At 32.4% G+C, this 25,553-nt stretch overlaps 1 non-coding gene across 1 annotated transcript; it reads right to left on the bottom strand.

The window, feature by feature from the left end:
* Positions 1-17,564: 17,564 nt before the first annotated feature.
* LOC126021311 (U1 spliceosomal RNA) lies at positions 17,565-17,723 on the bottom strand. Its single transcript, XR_007499869.1, has one exon. It is a non-coding gene; the product is annotated as a U1 spliceosomal RNA (small nuclear RNA).
* Positions 17,724-25,553: the final 7,830 nt, after the last annotated feature.

The raw sequence follows: 25,553 nt of genomic DNA, 5'->3' as shown, positions 1-25,553 counted from the left end.
AGACAGATGTAACATTAGACAATGGGAAGCTTTTTGGCCTAGTATAACACCTCCTTGTTTATTATACTGAATCATAATCTAGCATTTATCAGGTGGCAGGTTGCAAATGGAATAGAAAAAAATCCAATTTCAATAGCAGGTGATCCCATCATAATAAAAATACATCCTTTTATTTCAGCTTTGAAGTGGGCATTTGATCAGGTGATGTGAAATGCTAAACATAATATAGGATGGGATCTGCATTAAAAAAGGTACTCACTACTGAGCCTGAAAAAAATACCAGTTTATATATACCTATATAGTCAAATGAGTCTACTGGCCTATTGTGTTTTGACTCATGACAGCAGCTTTACTTTCCAGATATCAAACCGTGTTGTTTTTAAGATAAAAAAATAAGATAAAATTAAGATCAAACAAATTAAGAAAATATTAGAGATCAAGTCAAAAAATACAGCTAAAATATTTATTATATACTTGAAAATATTCAGTTATCTAGAAAAACTCTAGTTCTTATTATAAATCCTAGCAATAACATTGAAGTTATTACAAAGATTACAAAATTATTACAAAGAGATACAAGAAGAGATACAAATAGTTTATAATAGATTATTATTTAAAATGTCAGAAATTTTTATCAATATGATTCATAATTACTTAAGTTTCCCATTGATAAATGATAAAGCTAAATCTCAAATTAGTAATTTATCCAGTGATAATGCCATACTAAAATATTAATCCAAACATCCCAACTGAGTTAGTCTTTACCAATATATACAGCTTCTGAAACAGATAATGTAAAATATAAATGACATTGCACAAAACCTCAAAGGCCCTGGAATGTTTATCAAATTAATTCCTGAGATTGTTCATTAAACAACAACAAAAGTAAACGTATTCTAAATCTAATATCATCAAAATACTGCTCTCAGCATTGTTTTGCCTACTCTATATCACATGATTATGAAGGACAACTAAAACATCTTAGAACAAAGTGTCTAACTGAACTAAGGCAAAAAAAATAACACCATTTCTCCAGACAAAATCTTAGTGAAGAGAAAAATAGAAGAAAGCCAACACAACAGACTGCTTTTCTAAGATTAACCAAGATGGCATCCTCACAATAGGGAGACGCTCTTTAAGGATCACCAAAGCACAGCCCGGAGCCTGGTGGCACAACTGCAGTTGGTGGGGAACCAGCCAACTCACCGGGCATGTAGACATAATAAATGAATCTGCTCTCCTGAGAAGAAGCTTTGGGCCATACTTTGACAAAGACGCATGGAATATGGAGCTGAGATGAATCCCTGTGCGGTTTGGGTTTATTGCCTCATTCAGAATGTGAAGAAACTGAGGCCTCAAGAGGTGGCAAGATTTCCTTAAGGTCAGAGAGTTCAGTGTGCAGATGATTCCCTTGTTTTACAGAAAGCTGAATGCTTAGACATTCTCTGTTAAAATGAAGAGTATAAAAAATTGAAATCAAGTTTTAATAAGTTCATGTAGTAAACACAAGCTAATTCTGAGCAGCTTATGTGAAGTTATGTTCAATTATTGAGGTTTATATAAATACATAGCTATTTGAATCTTCATTCTTATGTAAAGCAGGGCTAAGATTTTTTTTGTAAAGTTTCAGAACTAAATGGGTTATATTTGAAAGTATTTTAAAACTATACATTATCTAAAATATTCATTATATTTATTTATTATATCCATATATTTATTTATTATTATGGCCATCTTTATTACCCTTGAAATAATCTGTTCTTAGAGCAATATATAACGTTACTTCACACCAAGGCTGACATGCAAAATAAAAAATATAAAGCTATAAGCATAAAATATTTTCATAGCTTTGTGAAGATTGTCATTTGGAATGGTTATGTGAATTTCTAGTATTATGTATCTATTGAAAGAATTTGCAAACTTTTACAGGCACATGATTGTCATGAAGTTTATAAGGCTTCTAGAAGACAGTCCCAGGAAAAATTAATATATTACAAACGTTAACACATATCTTTACATAAAATTATATGCTAAGCTTTTCAAAAAATGTCTATACAGGGAACAAAGCAAAATTCTCTGTGAAAAGAGAATAATCTGCACCATTTAGAAGTCTTTTTTGTTTGTGTTTTTGTTTATGAGATAAGGCATTCAAGCATAAATCAAGTAGCATTCTAAGTCACACTAAATCAAGTCCCAAATACTAAGTCAACTCCATCTTCTTACAGTGAAAGGGATTATGTAAAGTATATTATTATTAAGGATTCATTAAACAAAACAGACACTATAATTCCATGTAAACATATGAACTAAAATATCTTACATCAAATTATAAAGACAAAAAAAGTATAATTAGGCCAACTCAATCTAAATGGAAACATTTTGAAATTATTAAACACGAAACATACTTAATGCATTAATATTAATGAGTTAAAATGTGAACTTTATTTCATTGAATAGACAAATAAAATCACTAACTTATTTTTGAGATCAGTGAACCACATTACTGCTTATAAATTCAAATATACATTTTGATCTTTGAATGGATTACTTAGGATTGACTGAAATTTTGCTACCTATTTTTATCACCTTGCAACCTAATCCTAATTATTACTATAATTAATATAACTGAATGCTTCAGAAATTACCTCACATAAGAATTTACACTATCTCATCACTTTATTTGAAGTCTTTTATTCTGGTGATAAAGAGCCTGGAAAACACATCATAGGCCTAATAGCTCAAAGAAGTCCATTCACACAATGAGATTGTGAGTGCCTCTATTTGCACTTCTTCCTTCACTCAACACATATAGGGTTGATATCTAGGATATTCAACGTGCTCAAATATTAATCCCCAATTCTAAAAACCCGGTCAAAAATGGGAAGAAGAAATGAAGAGACACCTCTCTGAGGAAGACCAACAGATGGTAAATTGGCACAAGAAAAAATGTTTATTATTACTTTTCATTAGAGAACTCCAAATCAAGACAAATAAATATTATTTTCCATCAGTTAAAATGCTATATATCAAAAATACTGGGGACAATCTGCATTAGCCAGGATGTGGTAAAAAAGGATCTCACATCAACTCCAGGAGGTTGGAATGGTATCTGGCTCAATCGCTATGGTTTGGTGGTTTCTTAATAAACTCAGAATAGAGCTGCCATTTTTATGTTTGAGTATCTATCCCTATGACAGAAACATAACCATTCAAAATGATGTAAGGATACTATTATTTGTCACAGCCTGAGAACAATTGCTAATATTTTGAATTGACTTAGAAGTTCAACAACAGATAAGGGGGTCATGAAGATGGGGTATATATATAAAAGGGAAAACTACATAGTTTTATGCAATGGTACAATCATTCAATTCATTGCAACATGAATGAACCTGGAAAAATATTATGCTAAATGAAGTAAGTAAGGGATAATTGAGGATGGAATACAATGGTCTAAATGTGGGTTATTTAAAATACTCTTCTTGGCCCAGAATAAAGTGAGAAGGAAAGAAATAGAGTGTGTGTTGGGAGTGATGAGGAAGGCATGTAATATAATGAGGTATAGAGGCAAAAAGATTCAGGTACAAGAATGGTATTAAGGAAGGACATAACTAAATATCTAAACCAGGGAGTCAACAATACTAAAATTATGGGATCTAAATTTTAACAACCAGCTTTAAAAGGTAATTGTTATGATGGCATGCTGGGACAAGAGGGAATAATTATGGGATGAACTCTAGGAACACTGGTGGAAGGAGGTTGGCATTGGTGGTGGGACTGGTGCTGAAACAGTGTCTAAATCTCAACTATGAATAATTTTGTAAATAACAGTGCTCTAAATAAAAAATTAAATGATGGTAATATTAATCATAAATATAGAAAATTTTACAATGTTGAGGAGATTTTTTATGAAACTTTTGAAGTAGCTATAGATCAAATAAATTAATAGAAGTTCACAAAACAGGAGTAATAGTACAATGGGAAGTGTGCAATGCATTTGCATGTGGATGACTTAGGTAATGTTCCCGTTATACAAACAATGACTCAGAGTAGAAAAAAAAAATCAGAGAGTCTATCCCATTTAAAATGTATCCAAAAGCATCAAATAGCTAGGAATCAACCTAACAAAATAAGTGAGAGAATTACACCATGAATAATTCAAAGCACTTAAGAAATAAATTGAAAAATAGTTAAGGAAATGGAAAAACATTCCACACTCACAAATTTGAAGAATCAATATTATCGAAATGACCATCTTACCTATACTACTATATTAATTCAATGCAATCTCTATCCAAATTCAGACAATATTCTTCAAGGACTTAGAAGTCCTTGTGTGCTAATTGTGTATTATGCACAATTATAATCATTATAACACAATTGTGCTATAATTATAATTTTATAATACACAATCATAAGTTTGTGTGTAAACTTACAAGACCTAACCCAGTACTGCAAAACAAAAAACTGGGAGGCATATCATTACTAACTTAAAGCACTACTACAAAGCCATAATGATCAAAACAGCATAGTATTGGAACAAAGACAGACTTTCAGATCAATGGATCAGAATATAATATCCAGTGACAATCCCCCAAGTATATAGTCGATCAATCTTTCACAATGGAGCCAAGAACTTAAAATAAATTAAAGACAGTTTCTTTAACAAATGGTGTTGGAACAAGTTAATAAACATATGTAAGAAATTAAAGATCAACCCATATCTCATACCATACACAACATTCAAAGTGGATCAGAAATCCTCAGATTAAACTTGAATCAATAAAATTTATTGAGGTAAATATAGGTAGAACACTCCAAGACTTATACCCCAAAGGAGTCTTCAATGATAGGATGCTAATTGCCATGACTATAGAATCCAGCCTGAATAAGTAGAACTACATCAAACTAAAAGGTTTCTGGATGACAAAAGAAACGTGGACTAAAATTAAAAGACAGCTAGCTAACTGACGGAAGAAAAATATTTTCACTCAACACATAAGATAAAGGGCTGTTATCTAGGATATACAAAGTGTTCACAAAAGTTAACCCTGCAAAAACTTAAAAACTTCATAAATATGAAGAGAGAAAATGAACAGATACTTCTCTGAGGAAGACTAAGAGATGGCCAATAGACACACAAAAAAATGCTCATCGTCACTTATTATCAGGGGATTCCGAATCAAGACAATAATGAGATATCATCTTATACCACTGAGGATGGCACATCGCAAAAGTATTGGGAACAAATTGTATTGGGAATGTGGTGAGAAAAGAACTCTCATCCACTACTGCTTGGTCCAAACCCTATGAAAAACTATATGGAAGGTTATCAGTAAACTAAGAATCAATCTGCATATGACTCAGAAATCATGCTTTTGGGTATATCTCTCCAGGACTGCAAAACATTGATCCAAAAGTATATATGCACAATGTTATGCAGCAATCTATAATAGCTAAGAATTGGAATCAGCCTAGATGTTCAACAGACAAGTAGATCATGAACAAGTGGTACATAAATACAATAGAATACTATATAACTTTATGGAATGATGCAAGCATGAAATTTTGTGTGACATGAATAGAACTGGAAGATATTATGTTAAAATAAGTAAGCCAGAAGAATAAATGAAAAATTATATCACTTATATATGTATTTAGAATAACTGCATGAAGTGATTCAATGGTTTAAATGGGAGTTGTCTACAACACTCTTGGCCCCAGAGTGTAGTGTAGGGAAAGAAATAAATTGAGTAGAGGAATAGAAACAAAAATATGGAAGGATGAAGGACAGGGGCCAAGATAGTTGAGGTTTATTGGTGGTGATAAGAAAGGTGTTAAGAATTGGTGATGGGAATGTTGCACTGGTGATGGGTGGTGTTCTTTACATGACTGAAACCCAAACACAATCATGTATGTAATCAAGGTGTTTAAATAAACTATATATATAAAAAAGAAAATATCTAAGCCATTGTCAATTCTAAAAGAAAAATAAAATAAGAAAATAAATGAGATTTAGAAGAAAGACTCAAAATTGTCTTTGTTGCTACATAGAGATGAATGATTTTCCATAAAACTTAGAAAAGAGAAAAGATTATCAAACTTCCTGTATTAAAAAATGTGTCAATGTGTCAAATCAATTGCATTTTATGTTTGTTTGTTTTGGGACCATACCCAGTGATGCTCAGGGATTACTCCTGTTTATGAGCTCAGAAATAACTCTCGCTTGGGGAACCATATGGGACACCAGGAGATCGAACAGAGGTTCGTCCTCGGCTAGTGTATGTAAGACAAACACCCTACCACCTGCACAATCGCTCTGGCCCCATCAATTGCATTAAATTTTCATTAAATTAATTAGAAAATACATATTTTTGAAAATGCATGAGATTTAACAGTAGCAAAAATTAAACTTTCAAGGTATATATATGACAAAATTTTTTTTATATTACTAATATATGACTAACATTTAAATATATATGCCAGATTTATTTATTGGAAGACTACATGAACTATGTATTCTTTTAATTCTAAATTGATTTATAAAACAAGCATATTTTTCACATTTTTATTGATGTTTTCTATAAAAATAAACCTTTGGCTTATATCTCACGTAAAAATCAATTCTAGGCACATTAAAGATTTAAATGTAATAAACAAGGCAATAAAACTTATATAAAGCAATGTACAAATATAGCTCTCTGACCTCACAGTAAAGAATCTTTTAAACAAGAGAAAAACAAATCAAAGTCTTAAATAGAATTCATAATTAATTTGACTACATTAAAATTCTGAACTTCTGTCCTTAAGACAACATGATGGAAATGAACATATTAACTACAGAGTGGAATAAAAATATATGCCTTATGGCTCACTTTATTTCTTAGATAAGGTCACTTTCTTAAGCAAGTTAAGTAGGTAGGAAATGAGAAGCTAAAAAGGAATGTGAAAAAGCAAAATATATTTCTACAAGTATTCATGTGTTGATTTATAGTAATCATGTAGAGTTTTGGATGATTATATTTTCTTCTTTACTGTTTCATCAATAGTCCTGCCTACAAACTAGCATATTAAATAAAGAATAGAGTCAAAATTTAGCAATGTGACTTTATATATGCTGTCTTGAGTAGTACACAACTAATAACGTTTAATCATGTATGTGCGGAAAATGTGCATCTGGTCTTTAAAATTTTTGCTAATGTCAGTAAGAAAATTTAGAACAGTGTACTAGAAAAGGAAAAAAAGACATGAGTAGACTTCACAGAATAGGGAATTTCTGGTAAACTAGGAATGGTGTTTAATCTCTTAGTAACTAAGCAAAAGAAAATAAAACCATAACAAGATTCTATTTTAAACCCATCTGGCAAAATTAAAGATTGACAACAAATATTTATGTAATAGTGAGACTGTGGTATAATGGGTGCACTACTGGTAAGAGTTTAAATTGATACCGGCACTATAAAAATAATTTTGCATAATTTTTCAAATTGTAATTTGCAAATTGCACAATTTAAAGTAAAGTCAAAGATATATACTAAAATCAGCAATTCTATTTTATATGTAAATTCTACATTGGAAATTTTAATGTCAATTAAATAAAAATTGGAAATAATCTAATAAAATAATGATATAATAGAATAATCTAATAAAATAAATAATCTAATCAATAGAAAGACCAAAAGTAAAGCAGCAAAGTGCTAGCCTTAGACCTAACAAGGCTTTATACTGCCCCAGTTAAGGATATGCTGCCCAGGAATGAGTTCTTAGGATCAAAGAAAAATATCAAACTAAAGAATTTTTAGTTTTAATCTTTATGATACTAGCACTCCACAAAATCCTCAAGTCAGCCTTTCACTTAATTGACAAGAATACATTAACTAATGCTTCTTAGACATAACAAATTTTCTCCTCTAATTCTTGCTTTAGAATCCTTTTGATTTTTTTCTTCCAAGCACACTTAAGTTCATAAAACTTCCAAGAACTTAAAAAAGTAAAATACCAATCCTGACAACATAGTCATAGCCACCAACACATTTTTATATCAAATTACTGTTTAAATAATGCCAGTGATAATTTAACATAGCATGTTTCATTACCAGCATCTTATATAAGTCTCTCAAATTATCTTGCTTGATCTCATGTCTCCAATGGCTTTCATTAGTAGGCCAAATATCTACCAAGTGTAATCTTAGAAAAACAAGTCACTATTTTTAATATTGTTGATTGAATGATGTTAGTGTATCTGGACATGGACCACATATCATCATCTAGCTTTCTGCATTGTTCAATCATATTATTCTGAGTTTAAGTGCTGTGTTTATGATTAAGAATTGAAGATAAAGAGAAAAAATAATGACTATTTGCATGCAGAAAAATAAAATAAAATTAACTAAACAGAAAAAATAAAGAATTGCATAGAAAAAGTTATGAGTTCATTAGCATTGCATTATTATGAGTCCAAGTTAAAGAAGCAGCACATAATTCAAACTTCTAAAATAAATGCATAGCAATATCCTCTTCTGGCAGACCCCAAAACTAGGGTAAGTAATTAACCTTCAGGTTGTCAGAATTGATACTCAGTCATTCATTGTATTTCCAGTGGCATAAACCCCAAAGGAAAACATAATTCTTATTGCTGTCACTCTCATCTGTGGCCCCAAATAACATAGAGTAAGTTTTTTCTGCATCTTTCATGCAGAATATTGCCTACAACTGGTTTTTATAGAATAATAATAAGCCAACTGAAATGTCTCTTGAATGATAATAGAATACAGATTTAAGTATTATATCACACAGCATACAAAATCGAGTTTCTGTATTACTGACCAGTTGAAATATTTTCTAATATTTCTTATTGGTTAATATTTAATCATAATAATAAGACAATTTTTGTAAAGCTAGACCAATATGCAAGTTTTTATTATTAATTGCCCAGTATATACAATTAAAATATAATCATAAGTCCACAAATTACCTTTACAAATTTGCTCAGGCTCTAGGTACATAAAGGGTCAAATATCTCCTACTGCTTAGTTAGAATACAACATTTGTTAACTGGGCAATAAACATATGATGCTGCTGTTGTTTTCTAAGATACATAATCAAACGATGAGAATCTAATAGTGTTTCCTAAAGTGGGTGTTTGATCTAGAGGGGTGGTGTAGCCTTGGGTGCAAATAGGAAGCACTTTCTATTTGTTCTCTTAAAGAAGACAAATTTCCAGAGAAGTACTGAGTAATTTATTTTTTGAAAAGAGGACAATAGGTCAAATAAACTGAGGAACCTCTATATTCGGTGAACATTTTCCTCTCTACAATCATGAATTTTTCTTAGCACTCATTGTCTTCATTTGAACTAAATTTTATCTAGTTGTGAATCATTCCTATGTCTAAATAGAAACACTCTTTCTTGTACTAAGATACAAGTGCAAGCCCTATGGCTTTGTCTTACTTGTTAATATATTCATAGTTATTAAGCTAAACTAAGTCACAAGAAAAGCTTTTGCTCTTAGGACAAATTTGTCTACCTTGCAGAATCAATAATGGATTATTGCTAAGTCTAACAGACTTTGTTTCTACTGCCTCTTCAAAAACAAGACGAAAGGTTGGTTTATTTATTTTTTATCAGAATATTTAACATTAGCTTGGTTGATTTTTTTTAAAGTTGCCTTCCATTTTTGTGCACTTTCGTCACAATGACCCTAACCAAAATATACACAGAATCATACTAGAAAATGAAGGTTTGGTAGTAAGCAGAATACAGGATATATTTTTTAAGATGTTAGCTGTCTCGCAACATTTAAAATTTATTATTTCTACTTTGAAAGATAACAGGACCACATATTTGATTCAAAAAAATGATTTGGGGGTAAGAAAGGGCTTGTTTTATCTTTCCTGAGTAATAGATTTTTTTCTCTCCCTTTTGCTGAATTCTCTGCGTGAATAACAAGAGTGGCAGCCATTTTCTCCCAGCTCAACATCAAAACCCCTTTCATCTGCTGTCTAAATGCAAACAAAGCAAACCTTCCACCAGGCCTTTCTTTCCAGATAAATTAAAACTCTCATGTCCTGGGGCCTAAATCAAGCCTACAGGCCTTCCCTAGATAAATCCGCTCTCAACCTGAAATCTTCTTGCCACACGTGCTCCTTGTAAGATAATTTTGCAGTAGCTAATCAATAATGCAACAGTAAATTGCATTTAAATAAACATTAGCAGCCCCTCTTAATGAATAAAACCTCATCTGCAATTTGTCAAAGTCAGAAAAACTGGACTCTTTTGATATGCATTGGAATATTGGAAATTGGAGCTTGGACGGGTTTTATGTACATTGTGATTATTATTGCATGTGTGTGCACATGTTTGTATGTGTGCACTAAGAAAAGCTGATTTTTATATAGTCTGAACTGAACATAGTGGAAAACATAACAGTTTGTACACTACCATTCTTATGTCTGCTACCAGCTTGGTTAAAAATATATTGAGATAATCCTGCTTTCCAATGCAAATTATGAGGCAACTAAGTTGTATGTACCTCATTTGAATTTTTTGATTTTCGATGGTGGAAAAAAGTAGAAATATTAATTCTGAAATGTGGAGGAAGAAGAAACTATTACTTGGACATTACATGTACGATTATTTTTGTATTTTTACTGACCAGTCATTATTATTAAGAAATTCTGAAATAATTATTGAAATTAAGAATCACTTTTAAGGGAGGGGAAAAAGAATCACTTTTAAGCTTAATATTTTACATTTATAAAATTATCTATTAAAATGTTCATTTTAGTGACTATGCATATTACAATAGGTTTAATAAGTATAATTCCATGATATTTATTTCTACCATTCTACAGAAGAGTGACTTAAGGAAATTAAATGGTTATTATTTAAAAGGCACTTAAACAGGGCTAAGCAAAATTTTGGACATATATTTACCAATAATTTATGAGAAAAAATGTAATATGTGTGTCTTATCATACTTAATACATTCTATCGCTTACTCTATTTATATTTAATGTCATTTTTATATTAAATGTACCATAGTTTAGAGGCTTAGGCTAAAATATTTATTTATAGTTAAAATTAATATAACTTAAGCTATAAAATAAATAACACTTTTTAAAATTAAAGCATATAATATGAGGACAAACTAGGATGATATGCTGTGAAGATTTGCTTAAGAATGAAGCAATTTTCTAGAAATAACATGAGAAATAAAATATGTCCTTTACATAATATCACTAGTATATAAAATAAATTTTGTAATTTTCAGATGGAAATTGTGGATGTCAGGTTTATCAGTCACTCTCTGGGAACCATATCCAGGAAGCAAAATTTCTAAATATCCAATTATTTTCAATGCTATTGTTGTAGTTCCCCTGCAAACTGGACATTTAAATATATGACTAAAATAGGTTAACAAAGAAAAATTAAAGTTGGAAATGCATAAACTAGCTAGTGTAATTTTAACCTTTTTATAAAAAAATACTCAAAATATTCATACTTTCATACTCATCATTAGTAAGGACGTCTTCAAATAAAATATTCAAAAATATAATTTAAACATGAGAAATTGGTTAGTACTACAATCTGCCTTGGCTAATAATAACAGTATTCTAATAATAGTATTTTAGTATATTCCACAGAGACCCCAAAGTCAAGTACCAGACATCAGGGGATAATCAGCTAGTGTTTTTCCCACTCAAAAATTAAAAGTAGAGGGGATTAGACTAGGAAATTTAGTCTGGCATTATGTCTCTCCCAGGCTCCATGTTGCCCCTAAAGGATGATGGGTTCACTGGGGTTGCTCACCTGAGTTTCTGCAAGCAGGGTCTGACACCTGGGGCTTATCTGGGTTGGAGATTCTGTTAGACATTGAATATGGGGTCTTAACATCCCTCCTGATCTCCAACCTGTTCTCCATAGGATACAGATGTCCAAAGGCATATAAAAAAATGCTTGGTATCATTCATCATCAGAGAAATGCATATAAAAACAATACTGAGACATCAGCTAATGCCAATGAACTAGCACACCTGACCAAAATTAAAAACACTTAGTGTTATAGGGACTTTGAGGGAAAGGGAACCACATTCACTGCTGGTGGAAATGCTAACTGGCGCAGTCTTTTTTAGAAAACAATAGGGATTCTTCTCAAAAAACTGGATATTGCTTCACCACATGATCCAGCAATTCAAATCCTTGACTATTACTCCAAAGGCCCCAAAAACCTACTCAGAAAAGTCCTTTGCATTTGTAGTACTATGTTCATTATTCATTGCAGTATTTTTTTTTTAAAGGTAAATGAAAGCTGGAAGTAGCTCAAGTATCCAAGAACTGATGACTGGATAAAGAAACTATGGTACATATACAAAATGGAATAATACTGAGCTATAAGAAAAAAAAATAACACTTGGAACAATGTCCAAGGAACACTTGAACATTGGTGATGGGAATGTTACACTGGTGATGGGTTTTAAAAAAAAATAATAATAAAATAAAATAATGCGATATGTTGCTATTATGTCACGGGTCTTCAAATTTTTTTAATCAGGGGGCCAGTTCACTATCCCTCAAACTGCTGACGGGCTGGACTATAGTTAAGATAAATAATCTATTGGGGCTGGAACTGTGGCGCAAATGGTAGGGTGTTTGTCTTATGTGCTCTAACCTAGGACGAACCTTAGTTAGATCTCCTGGCGTCCCATATGGTCCCCCAAGCCAGGAGCGATTTCTGAACACATAGCAAGGAGTAACCCCTGAGTGTCACTGGGTGTGTCCCAGAAACCAGAAGTGTAATAATAATAATAATAATAATAATAATAATAATAATAATCTATTAACAAATACCTAGTCACACTGTACATATCTCTTTTTGAATTAAAAACAAAACAGGCTCAAGACTATTAAGTGATGCTTACCTTTAGTGATGTAGTGCTTACTGGATATTTTATTCAAAATTTTGTGTACTGTTGTGGTATTTTAATTTCTTTTTTACTGTACCCTCTAAAACTGAGGTTGAGAGCCTCTAGAAGGACTAAACCCGTTTTCAGCTTATGTGATTTTTACCCCACTTTTTGCTTTTTCTTTCTTCAAACAAAACCACATAACTTGAACTATCAAGTTCCGCTTCTCAAACAGAGGGGGAAATAAGGGAGGGTACCAGGACCAACAGATTTATGATCACGAAGTAGTAAGCTAGACACAGAGGACTTATTCTAGCAGCCCGGGAGAGTGAGGGTGGGGGATAGGGGATGCAGGATGGAAACAGGGGTGGAGGGAGGGCAAATTTGGTGATGGGATTTGGTGATGAATCCCTTGATTCAATGTTAATATGTACCTAAAATACTACTGTGAAAGATATGTAAGCCAATATGGTCTAAAAAATTTTTATATATATATATATATATATATATATATATATATATAAAGGCTCAAATACAACATTAGAAATGAAGAACAAGTTAAAAAAAATCTTCGCAGTATTTCAGTGAGAACTATGGGCCTAGTTTTAGGGGCTGTAGTTTGAGACTCCCTGCATGAGACAAAGAGAAGATGTGAAAAACAGAGAGAAGGAGGGAAGTCAGAGAGTGCAGCATATATCCCACAACTGTGCACTGTGGGCTTGATAGAGTTGGTTGCAAAGCAAGACAGGTAGTGATGGCAAAAACACCTGGTGGGCCAGATAAACATCCTCAGCAAGTGCACTTGGCCTACAGACCGTAGTTTGAGGACCTCTGAATTGTAGAGTATCATGCTGAGTGTTATTTAGTAGAAAAACAGGATCAGATTGGTCTTCCTCACATGTGGCATGTTTAAGTAACATACTGAACAACACATGCTCAAAGATAATAGAATCTGAGAATTGGTCTTTAATAAGTAACTTGTCATGTAGAGGGTATATAGGGACATTGGATGGGAAGCACATGATGGAGAGACGCTGACACTCTGGTGGAATGGGTTTTTGTCTGAAATCCTGCTTTATTTATATTGTAAGTAACAGGGCCTAACGTACCTTATTTATGTTTGAGTTTAATGCAGAAAAAGAACCAAGTAAACGTTACAATGAGAAAAGATCATCAACTGATCAAAGCTGCTGGTCTTGTCCTACTTCGTTGCAATCTTACTTATTAAAAGAGAAAACTGAAAATAAATACTCACCATAGTACAAAAAATAAAGTTCCAATCAAAAGAGCATTAAACTTAGGAAGCTCTCATTTTTGTAAAAGACAACTCATTTAGAAAACTTCTAACTCTGAATTATTTAGAGTTGAACTTATTTTTAAGAACTGTCGTTCTCTCATTTTTTTTCAATTTTTAGGCACTTTGATTTGTAATATGGTAAATCCTCGGATTTCATGCATAAGTAAGTTCTAGCACCAAATCCTCTACTAGAGTAACTCCTTCCATTACTGTCCTGTTGTCCCTGGCCGCTAATCTGTCTATTTTACTGAGACCCCAGAGTCCTACTAAATTCAGTTCTATAGACCAGTTTTTAGGTTTTGTTGCCTTTGGTATTTGTTATTTCCTTACTGTGCCTTTCTAGTCCACATATAAGAGAGATAATTCTGTAACTGTGCATTTTTAAAACTCAATATTGATTCAAAACACCACTGTCTTTAAGAACTAAGGAAACAAAGCTATTAGAATTATAGTTCATAATCTTGAGTTAGAGAATGATCTCTCAAGTATAGCAGCAAGAACACAAGTAAGGAAAAGGTAACTCTTATGTCATCAAATTATAAAATGTGAGTGTCAGAGGACATTATCAAGAAAATTAAAAAAAAAACTTTCTTACAACACAATGAGAAGTCAAAATAAAAAGCTCCAGAAAGCTAGTGCAAATAAATGACATGTATTTCTAGCATTTAGAAGCCCTGAGTTCAATTTCTGAAACTGCATGTTCATTTTTAAGAATCACAGGGTTTTATCATAGTTATCACTTAATAGCATTGCCTTATAGGACCAAATACTGAGCCATCAAGCCAACCAAATCAAGTATCACAAGGAATGTCACAAAAAAACTATAAAATAATAAGAAAATACCCATGGCTGAAGAGATAGTGTAGTGGTAGGGTGTTTGCCTTGCATGTGGCTGATCCAGGATGGACAAGGGTTCTATCCCCGGCGTCCCATATGGTCCCCCAAGCCAGGTGCGATTTCTGAGCAATAGACAGGAGTAACCCCTAAAGTCACCAGGTGTGACCCAAAAGCCAATAAATATATATGTATGTATGTATATATATATACATACATACATATATATGTGTATATATATATACATACATACATATATATGTGTATATATATATTTGGATACACATTTATCTAATTATAAATAAATACCTAATAAGAACATGATATAATTCTCGATATAATTGTCACCATGTAAATGCACAACAAAATCATATTGCAATATTTTATACCCACTATAACAAAATAAAGATAATGAAAAGTGTGGGCAAGGATGTAAAGAAGTTGGAACTCTTGGGCCAGAGATAGCACAGCCGTAGGGCATTTGCCTTGCATGCAACCAAACCAGGACAGTCTATGTTTTGAATCCTGGTATCCCATATGTTCCTCAAGCCTGCCAGGAGTGAATTCTGAATGCAGACCCAAGAGTAACTCCTGAGCACCACCAGATGTGAAAGAGAAAGAAAGAAAGAAAGAAAGAGAGAGAGAAAGAAAGAAAGAAAGAAAGAAAGAAAGAAAGAAAGAAAGAAAGAAAGAAAGAAAGAAAGAAAGAAAGAAAGAAAGAAAGAAAGAAAGAAAGAAAGAAAGAAAGAAAGAAAGAAAAAAGAAAGAAAGAAAGAAAGGAAAGAAGGAAAGAAGGAGGCAGGGAGGAAGGAAGAAAGGAAGGAAGAAGAAAGAAAGGAAGGAAGGAAGAAAGGATGGAACGAAGGAAGGAAGAAGAAAGAAAAAAGAAAGAAAGAAAGAAAGGAAAGAAGGAAAGAAGAGAGAGAAAGAAAGAAAGAAAGAAAGAAAGAAAGAAAGGAAGAAGAGAGAAAGAAGAGAGAAAGAAAGAGAGAAAGAGAGAAAGAAAGAGAGAAAGAAAGAAAGAGAGAGAGAAAGAAAGAGAGAAAGAAAGAAAGAAAGAAAGAAAGAAAGAAAGAAGAAAAGAAGATGAAAAAGAAAGGAAAAGAAAAGAAAAGAAAAGAAAAGAAAAGAAAAGAAAAGAAAAGAAAAGAAAAGAAAAGAAAAGAAAAGAAAAGAAGGGGCCAGAGAGAGCATAGAGGCAAGACGTGTTTGCCTTGCATGCTGAAGGACGGTGGTTCGAATCCTGGCAATCCATACACCGTATTTGCCGGCATATAGGATGACCCTTCAACCCATGAAAAACTCCTAAAAGTCGGGAGTCATATTCTATGCTGGTATACAGCATGCTGAATTTTGTTACCGCTTCAGGGACGAGTGATCTGCACCCCTCTTACTTCTAAGAAGTAACTTACTTTTAAGACTTTCAGGAAGTTTTCCATGGGTTGAAGGGGCGTCTTATATGTCGGCAAATACATAGTTCCCCGAGCCTGTCAGGAGCGATTTCTGAGCGTAGAGCCAGGAGTAACCCCTGAGCACTGCTGGGTGTGATCCAAAAACCGAAACAAAAGAAAAGAAAAGAAAAGAAAAAAAAATGGAAATCTCAACAGTGATGATGTAATTGTATAATGTTGTAACTTCTGTAAAATTTTTGAAACTTCATAAAAATTATAAAATATAGAATTATCATATAATCCATAAGTTCTATGTATACAAGAGTAAAAATCAAGCACCTTCACAAATAAAACTTAACTACAATTTTTATAAGATCATCAATTGTTTAAAAGTAAACAAGTCAACATAATCAACTAATAAGTAAATGAAACATTCTATGTCAACATTATAAAACATTTTGACATAAAAAATAAAGTATTAAAACATACTTCAGCTTGAATGATCTTTCTATGGATTATACTAAAATAAATAAGTCCCCACCTCACAACACAGTAGACTTTATCTCACCTATAGATAATATCTAGAATAAACATCAAATACATACAGAGAGAAATTAGATTAGTAGATTCTAGGAAATATTGAGATGACTGCTAATAGGTTCAGAATTTCTTTAGGGAGTGATAAAAATATTCTATAATTAGATCCATGTAATAGTTGAACATCTGTGAGTGATTTTACGATTAAAAACTACTTAATTATAGATTTATAAAAGGATTTATTTTATGGTATACGAAGAATATATCAATAAAACTCATGTACACACAAAGCTTCAATTTGAAAAAAGCCAGAAGAACTCAGCTCTCTCACTTATTCATTAGATTATTTTGGACATTTTATTAATAATGCATCTAGACTCTGGCCAATTATAAGTAATCAGTGAGAATTTTATAGTGAAGATTATGAACTCAGCAACAAAAAGGGCTGCATAGATTAGATGTTTCCCTTTGGTGACTTACTGATTGTCCCATGCTAAAGTCATTGCATCTATAGAATAGGCTAAACTAATCTCATTTTGTTATATAGACTATCGCAAATTTTCATTTTTAATTTTATTTAGGGATGATATTTTATTTTTCAAGGAGAAAGTGAACACAGGATCCTACTACCACAAATATGAAGTCGAGTTTCTCTCATTTGGGGAAATCATAGGGGTCATCACATTCAAATTGCAATGGATAAGTCATCCTGAGAAAACTACCTTCATAATCATAGTATTTCCCCCGCCAGATAAATTTTGGGATGGTATATCTAGCAGAGATGGGGGCTTACTCCTGCCTCTTTGCTCAGTTATCACTATGGGTGGATCAAATGTGATGCTGAAGATAGAATCCATGTTAGCTGCTGTTAAGGCAAGCATTTAACCACTATACTATCTCTCCTGCCTGGATTGTCATAAATTGTAATTTATAAATAAAGGGTTAGAAGGGCCCGGAGAGATAGCACAGCGGCATTTGCCTTGCAAGCAGCCGATCCAGGACCAAAGGTGGTTGGTTCGAATCCCGGTGTCCCATATGGTCCCCCGTGCCTGCCAGGAGCTATTTCTGAGCAGACAGCCAGAAGTAACCCCTGAGCACCGCCGGGTGTGGCCCAAAAACCAAAAAAATAAATAAAAAAATAAATAAATAAAGGGTTAGAAGATTTTAAATATTAAAGATCTATATCTGAGTTAATAAAGAGCAAAACTTTTCAGCATATTAAATCCAAAACAGCACCAAGCAAAACAGTGAGTTAAATACTTGCCTTGCACATAGTAAGCTTGGGTTGGATTCCTGGCACTCCCTATTATCTTCAGAGAAATTCCTGAGTGCAGAATCAGAAGTAAACCGGAATACAGTTGAGTGTACTTAAAAACAAAACAAAACAAAATGGTTACATTTATTACATGACATTTTTTAGATGCAGGCTAGAAGACTTTTAAAGCCGAAACCAACAGTTAAAAATACACTTACTAGAATATTCAGGTTAAAAGAAATATTTTTAACGGGGCCACAGTACGTAGGGCATTTGCCTTGCAAGCGGCTGACCCATGATGGACCCAGCATGAGGCCCAAATTCAAAGAAAAAAATATGGTTTTTTTGGAGGTGGCACACTCGTTGATGCTCAGGGGTTACTTCTGGCTATGTGCTCAGAAATCACTCCTGGCTTGGGGGGACTATATGGGACTCCAGGGGAATCAAACCGCTGTCTGTCCTAGGCTAGCACATGCAAGGCAGACGTCTTACCTCTAGAGCCACTGCTCCAGTTCCAAGTAATATTTTTATGATAGAAGTCATTGGAAAAAGTGGCCCTTTATGGATTGTTTTATCTATAGAAAATATCAAGAGTACCCTGTTCTGGGTTCGAAAAGTTTGATCTAGGTTTTAAAAATCCATTTGATATGAAAATAATATTGTACAATCATGTTTAAAATACTAGACTAGTTCAGATTCTGAAGCCAAGTTGCTGTAACTGCTAGATAAAATGTCTTCAAATATTAAATAAATATGTATGATCTTTCAAAATCATACACTTTATTATTCAAATACCCTTCTTTCCATGCACTTGAGTTACCATTCTATTTGTTTACATATGACAAAATGTTATCTTGTACTAAATACTAATGATATAAATTAAAACTACTATTTATTCTCCCTGATTAAAAAAATACAGGAAGAAAAAATATTGATGTAGGTCATGTAAATTGCAAGGCCAAAAATAAATCAGCACCAGGCCAAACTTCACTTTGTTGTGCCAGTAAACTCCACAACTTTCAATAAAAGAAACAAACAAACAAAACTGTAAAGAAACCATGAAAGTGGGACTGGAGCAGTGGTGTAAGTGGTAAGGCACTGCCTTGCTAGTACTAGCCTAGGACAGACCATGGTTTGATCTCCCAGTGTCCCATATGGTCCCCCAAGCCAGGAGCAATTTCTGAGCTCACAGCCAGGAGTAATCCCTGAGCATCACCAGGTGTGCCACCCCCCAAAAAAAAAGAAACCATGAAAGTGCAGAGTACTACATCTTGGTAATTGTCCTTTCACAGTATACCTAGAGCTGAAACAAAAACTGAATATTGTATACATGTAGTACACTTTTAGTTAATTATGTAAGTAAATCATTTGAGATATTAGTAATGTAAGGTTCAGTTAATTGAATCACAGTAGAATGGCATGATTACAGACTATTCAAATGTCTCTTCAAAATTCTCTACAATGTCACAGAATTTAAACACAGTTTTCTCTTTAAGATGTGATCAGCTTTATTTGGAAGAAAATAAGTACCTGGCCTTGACAAAGCTCAGGCAGAAAGGTTACATGGAGGGGCCAGAACGGTGGCACAAGCAGTAAGGAGTTTGCTGTGCATGCTCTAACCTAGGAGGGACAAGGTTCGATCCCCCAGCATCCCATACAATCCCTCAAGCCAGGAGTGATTTCTGAGTGCATAGCCAGTGGTAACCCCTGAGTGTCACTGGGTATGGCCCAAAATAAAAACAGACGAACAAACAAACAAACAAAAAAGGTAACATGGAATACTGTTTTTAATCAACACCAAATATCAACTATTTTATATACCAGAAGAAGTGCGGAAATGTTCATCCGGTAAAGTAGACCGACTGGGAATATAAATTTCCATATATAAAATTTACCCTCTGATTTGGGTTAGACATGACCATTTATGACCTCAAAATGATGCCAAAAATAACTGAAATATTGAACAATTTAGAAGGTAAGAAAGAAATATGTCAAATAAATATTTGACACAGCAGATATATCATATGCCTTTTATGATATAAATTATGTAAAAAAATTTCAGATTTCAGGAGATTTCATCAATGACATTAGTTAAAAATAGAACCAGGATTCTGACCAGTCGGTTCCATCTGACAAAATCCTATGGTCTTTCAGCTTTGCCACGCTGCACTTCAACAAATCCACAAGGCCACAGGGTCCTTCAAGGACTAACAGTAACTTTCTAAGTCTACCTACAGTTCTTCAAAATAGAAACTAACCTAAAGTCACAGTTGGGTGACTTCAATAAAAGTATATAACTAATTCTTCCTAGAGCAAGAGAAGGAATCCCCAAGGATTATCAAGGATAGATTTCAGAATTCTGTTGAGAGTTAAAGGTTTGGCCTCTGCACCAACTTCAGTAATTGGATGTCCTGAATGAATTTACTTAATTTGGGGGTACTGCTGTTTTCCCAACTATGAAATGAAAATCACCAAATGAAAAATTTGGACCTTTGACCCTTCACTAGGTAATACAGAAAAATTTCTCTAACAAAATATTATAAAAATATATAGAAATTATAAAGTGATTAGGCACTAAATTCAGATTTAAATGATCAAAATTTTACTTGACGATAAGATTTTTATGTTCCAGGTAATTATATATCTTGTTCTACTAACCTTGATAAAAACAATAAGATTGATAACAGCTAGGTGTTACTGCTAAAAAGGAATGCTAATAGATACACAGATATGTATACTTTATTTACATACATAAAATTATGTGTGCATATCCCTAGAAATCAATTTTAGCTTCCTTTCAAGTTCTTTTATAAAGAAATGTATTTCCTTCTATTTACTTCAAATGTTTTTGTCTAAAAACTATTAAATATAGTAATTTTTATTTTTACTTGGACAAGCTACTAAAAGTGGATTTTGCTACTCAATGACATGGCATTTATTATTAATATAAATGCCGCATTCTCAAATAAAATATTTTAAATATAATATTTGCATATACAGTACTGGCAAAAGTAATGAAAAATAATTGAAATTCAGGTGATTGTCCAAACATAATTTCTGAAGGTTCTCAGAATGTCACCTAGCTTTCAGTTCATATTAATCTAACAAAAGTTGTGGTGAATCTACCTAATACTATCTAACGTTCATGGTGTATCTTATGTCTTGGAAGAAAGAGAGCACAGTGGAAATTCTCCTCGGGAAACAGCTGGAGAAGCCTGAGCCATGAGATGGAGCAGGGGCAGCTGGCAGGCTCTCCTTCCTCTTTGTTGATTTTTTTTTTCAAGCAGGGTGACATTCCCTACCTCCTTTTCTTGAAATCCTTCCTAATCCTCTTTATAATGCCAGCTTCTTTGGTGGGACAGAACTTTCCTTCCTACCATAAACACACCAGAAACCAGAAACTCTGTCTCCACTTGTTTTGTTGTTTGTTTGTATTTTCAACACTAAACTCTTTAAAGTTTACACATTTCAATTGTCTTGGATTATTCTGTCTTCCTGCCTTCCTATAAGCTCCTATAGGTTAAACCCAAATTGCCTGTTCCATTTTACTTGACCAAGATTTCATGATAAATAAGACATTTTAAAAGAAAATAAAATGGTAATCATGTTTTTTTTGGGGGAATATAATACTTTTCTTTTAATGGAACATTCTAATTTAATCTAATATTTATCTAAAATTAAGTAGGAGGTCATGTGTGGAGATTCATTTGAAAAATAGCTTTTCTGTCTGCTTTCTATAAAATCACTAATATCTTTTATATATTTAAAGATTTTTGCCAATTATTTTTATATTTACATAAGTAAAAATTATATTGCATCACTGTCTTTGTGAGTGGAAACATCTAAGCAAATAATTTAATAAATTGAACCTATTAAATATATCTTTGAAATAATATAGATTATAAATTTGAAGTTATTGCTATGTATTTATTTATGTAGTCAGTTAAAATAGGATATCCATTTGCAAGGGCTGATCTTACATTAATGATTAAAAATAACAGCACACAGACTATTTTCCCACTTTAACAAAACTAAACTCTTCTTATGCTTTTATTTTTATCAATTTCTTTAACAGTACTGGGAATTTAAGAAAAACTACAATTAAAGAGACCATTCTCTAAGTAAAACTTACCCTTTGAAAATGTTATTTAAACCAGTTGGGACTCAGTTACCCCACATGACAAATAAGAAATTTGGATGAAATGACTCCTAATGTCCATTTCTGATTAGGAAACAAATCTCATCTTACACAGCAGAAATTGTTCCTTTTGTTATTTACTCTGGCTCAAGGTGAATAGACAATGTGTATCTACATACAGTTGTTCTAGTAGTTTAAATTGTCTTGTATATGTGTATTTTAAAATATTAAAGACTGGTTTAGGAAAATACAAAACAGTTTGAAGCTTCAAGGGAGCTTTCATATAATATTTCCAAGAGGAAATTATGGTGGAGGGTTTGGTGCTTTTCTTGGCTATTAAAGGGATGGGTCTGCTCTCATTTGTAGCTGTGGAGTCTCAAACCAATGTGAGATATAGACTTGCAGATCTGTATGACATGAACTTTGACATTCTATTAGGATGTCTTTGGAATAAGACTCTTAGAACAAAGATATGGTTCCTAATTTATTCATTGCTTTTTCTAAAAAGCAAAAGAAAGAAAAGCAAAACCAGTGGATGGTAGAGAAATCTAGATATTATTTCAAATCAGCTACTCCCTTTTATCTTTAATAACAGTTTCTCCTTGAACCATAAGCTTTAGTATATCTAAGATGATCTGCGGTTACCAAGATACATAATTTCACTAAGCCAATTAGAACTCACAATCCTGATTAACTGAAAGAGGTCAAACACTTACAACTTCTTTTACTGAGTTCTACAAATACCTTAAGATCAGCAAATATATGTGTTTACTTTTGCAGAAAAATGAACTAACTAGTCTACTAAATAAATTTACTAAATTCATAGAGTAAATGGGTGAAAAAAGTTTTTCTTTTTCAAACTATAGAATAAAATATAAAATAATTATAAATATCCATGTAATTCTAAGTTTTAATATTTATTTTTTAGTATAATAATATACAGGGGAAATGTTCTTTTACAAGGTTTAAGTTTCTTAAACTATCTGTGAATTTTTATACCATAGACTACTGGAACACTGGTTAGTTATCAAAACATTGTTTCATTTAGTAAATAACATAAATATACATTATTAATATAGTTAAAATATCTACCATACTGTAAAGTATACTCACAAATACATAATGAAGATGATTTAAATCATGGTTAACAAGACATGTTTGCCAGTCATGCTAACCTTTCTTGAGATTTACATAGATTTCTTCTCTCTGTCCCCTCTCTCTTTGCTATATTGCTATTTCTGGATGGTGAGCCCATCCTCTGATTTGGCACTGAAAGTTTTCTTGGTCTCAGCATCTAACAAGGACCAAAGAATGTAACCATGACAAAATAAATAAGTTAACATATACAAGCTGACATTCAAAACATAAGGCAAATATAGTCCATGTCAGTTATCTAAGAATGTGAATGGCATCAAAGATAATGTGTTTAGGCTGATAAATAAAAAGAGGTGAGGAAATTCATTCTCAGCTTTGTAATTGTTATGATGTCACATAGAAGAGAAAGAACCACATCAGCAGTCCTTTAGTCTCCAGGTTCATGACGTCAGCAGAAGGCCTCAAGTCCTTTGCAGCATTTTGTTTACTCTGCAACTATTTGATATGTATTAATACATGCAGCAGCAGCTGTCTCTTTACAAGAGAAGTGTGCTCACATGAGCTCTCACCCAAACTGAGAGCATAAGCACACTCTAATAGCAAAAGAGGCAGCTGCTTCTGCATGAATTAATATATTATAACTTGTGCTCACATTTGTTATTCTTTTTCAAAGCCTGCTCTATTTGATAAATACAAATATTCTAGATTTCAGAATCAGGAATCTTCTAATATATATTGATAGATGCCATGAAGAACATTATAGAAGTTTTATTTTATTTTTAGGGATCAATTCATTTGTATATGAAAATTTAAAAAAAATTAAGGATTTATTATTTTCAAAATTGAGGCAGCTGGTATCTTTGAAAAGCTCAACATAGGGAAAGGGAAGAAAAGGGGTTTCCTACTTCTAGTTCTGGCACAAAACAAAGAACTGATTTATCCAAAAGCTTAGAAACAATGCCAGAAATATAATTGTCTCTTATGTATTCCAAAGACCTCACAAATTTTTATCTTATAGGTAATTCTTAAACTTTTATAGTAACAATAATAATATTAAAAATCTGTCCATAAGTTTTGAATAATTTGATTTAATATCTATTCTTAAAAATATTCTAAATATTGCAGTAACTCAAAATTCCTGAATTCTTATCATTTATCAGTTCTATAACAGAGGGTTGAAGAATTGTTTTTAAATTTCCTAATTTTTCATTGATATATATCTAATATTTATATATGTACCTATTTATACATATCTATATTGCCTGCAAATTACTAATAGTAAAAGCATTAATGCACTTAAAACTCTTGTTCATTTTTAATATTCAAAATACTTAAGCTGACATAAATTTTTGTTTAGGGCTGGTTTTGTTTACTTTATGATTTGCTAATTTGTTCTAATAAACTGGTTTTATAAAGCTGAGTTTCTTTCTGGACAAACGGAGAGTTGGTTCCATTTGCTTGGCTCCTTTCAATTTCATTTTATAATTTCCTGTTCTCAGCGCTAAGGTTACATTTCCATTTTGCAAATATTATACTGTGTAAATCTTACACTTGTAATTTTATGCATTATTTTTTCATTGTAAAATATCTGCAAATGAGTTTTCTGTTTATCTAGGATCTTAAGTATTTAATATCTTCTTTATGTTATGCTAGCTCTGTTAACAATATGGCTCATTATTTAATTCAGAAGGAATTTAAAAGGTGTGAGGTTTGTTACTGAAAGTGCTATCGTGATTTGCATTGACCTAATTAGTTCATTTACATGTTGACCTTTAAAACCAGTGAAGTTTTGTAAATCTAACTTGTAGTTGTAAGTACTCTACCAAGATCTGCAAGATAAAGTAGAAAGTAGAGGGAAAGTAGGGAAATAATAATAATAACAATAATAATAAATGGAGATAAAATCAAACTCAACTACCACATCAATGACTTTAAAGTAATTTAGAAGGTGACATAGTTTCCTATAAATACTTTTAGAACTTTTAGGAAGTATTTATATTGTTATAAATTCTTTTAGAACTTTTAGAGCAATAAATTGAGCCCTCCTAATTACATTTTTAAGCCATAATAAAGAGAAACTTTAATTTAAGCACCCAAGTTA

Source organism: Suncus etruscus, chromosome 10 (assembly GCF_024139225.1).
Source record: "Suncus etruscus isolate mSunEtr1 chromosome 10, mSunEtr1.pri.cur, whole genome shotgun sequence".
Lineage (NCBI taxonomy): Eukaryota > Metazoa > Chordata > Mammalia > Eulipotyphla > Soricidae > Suncus > Suncus etruscus.
This window is presented reverse-complemented; position numbering and strand designations above follow the sequence as displayed.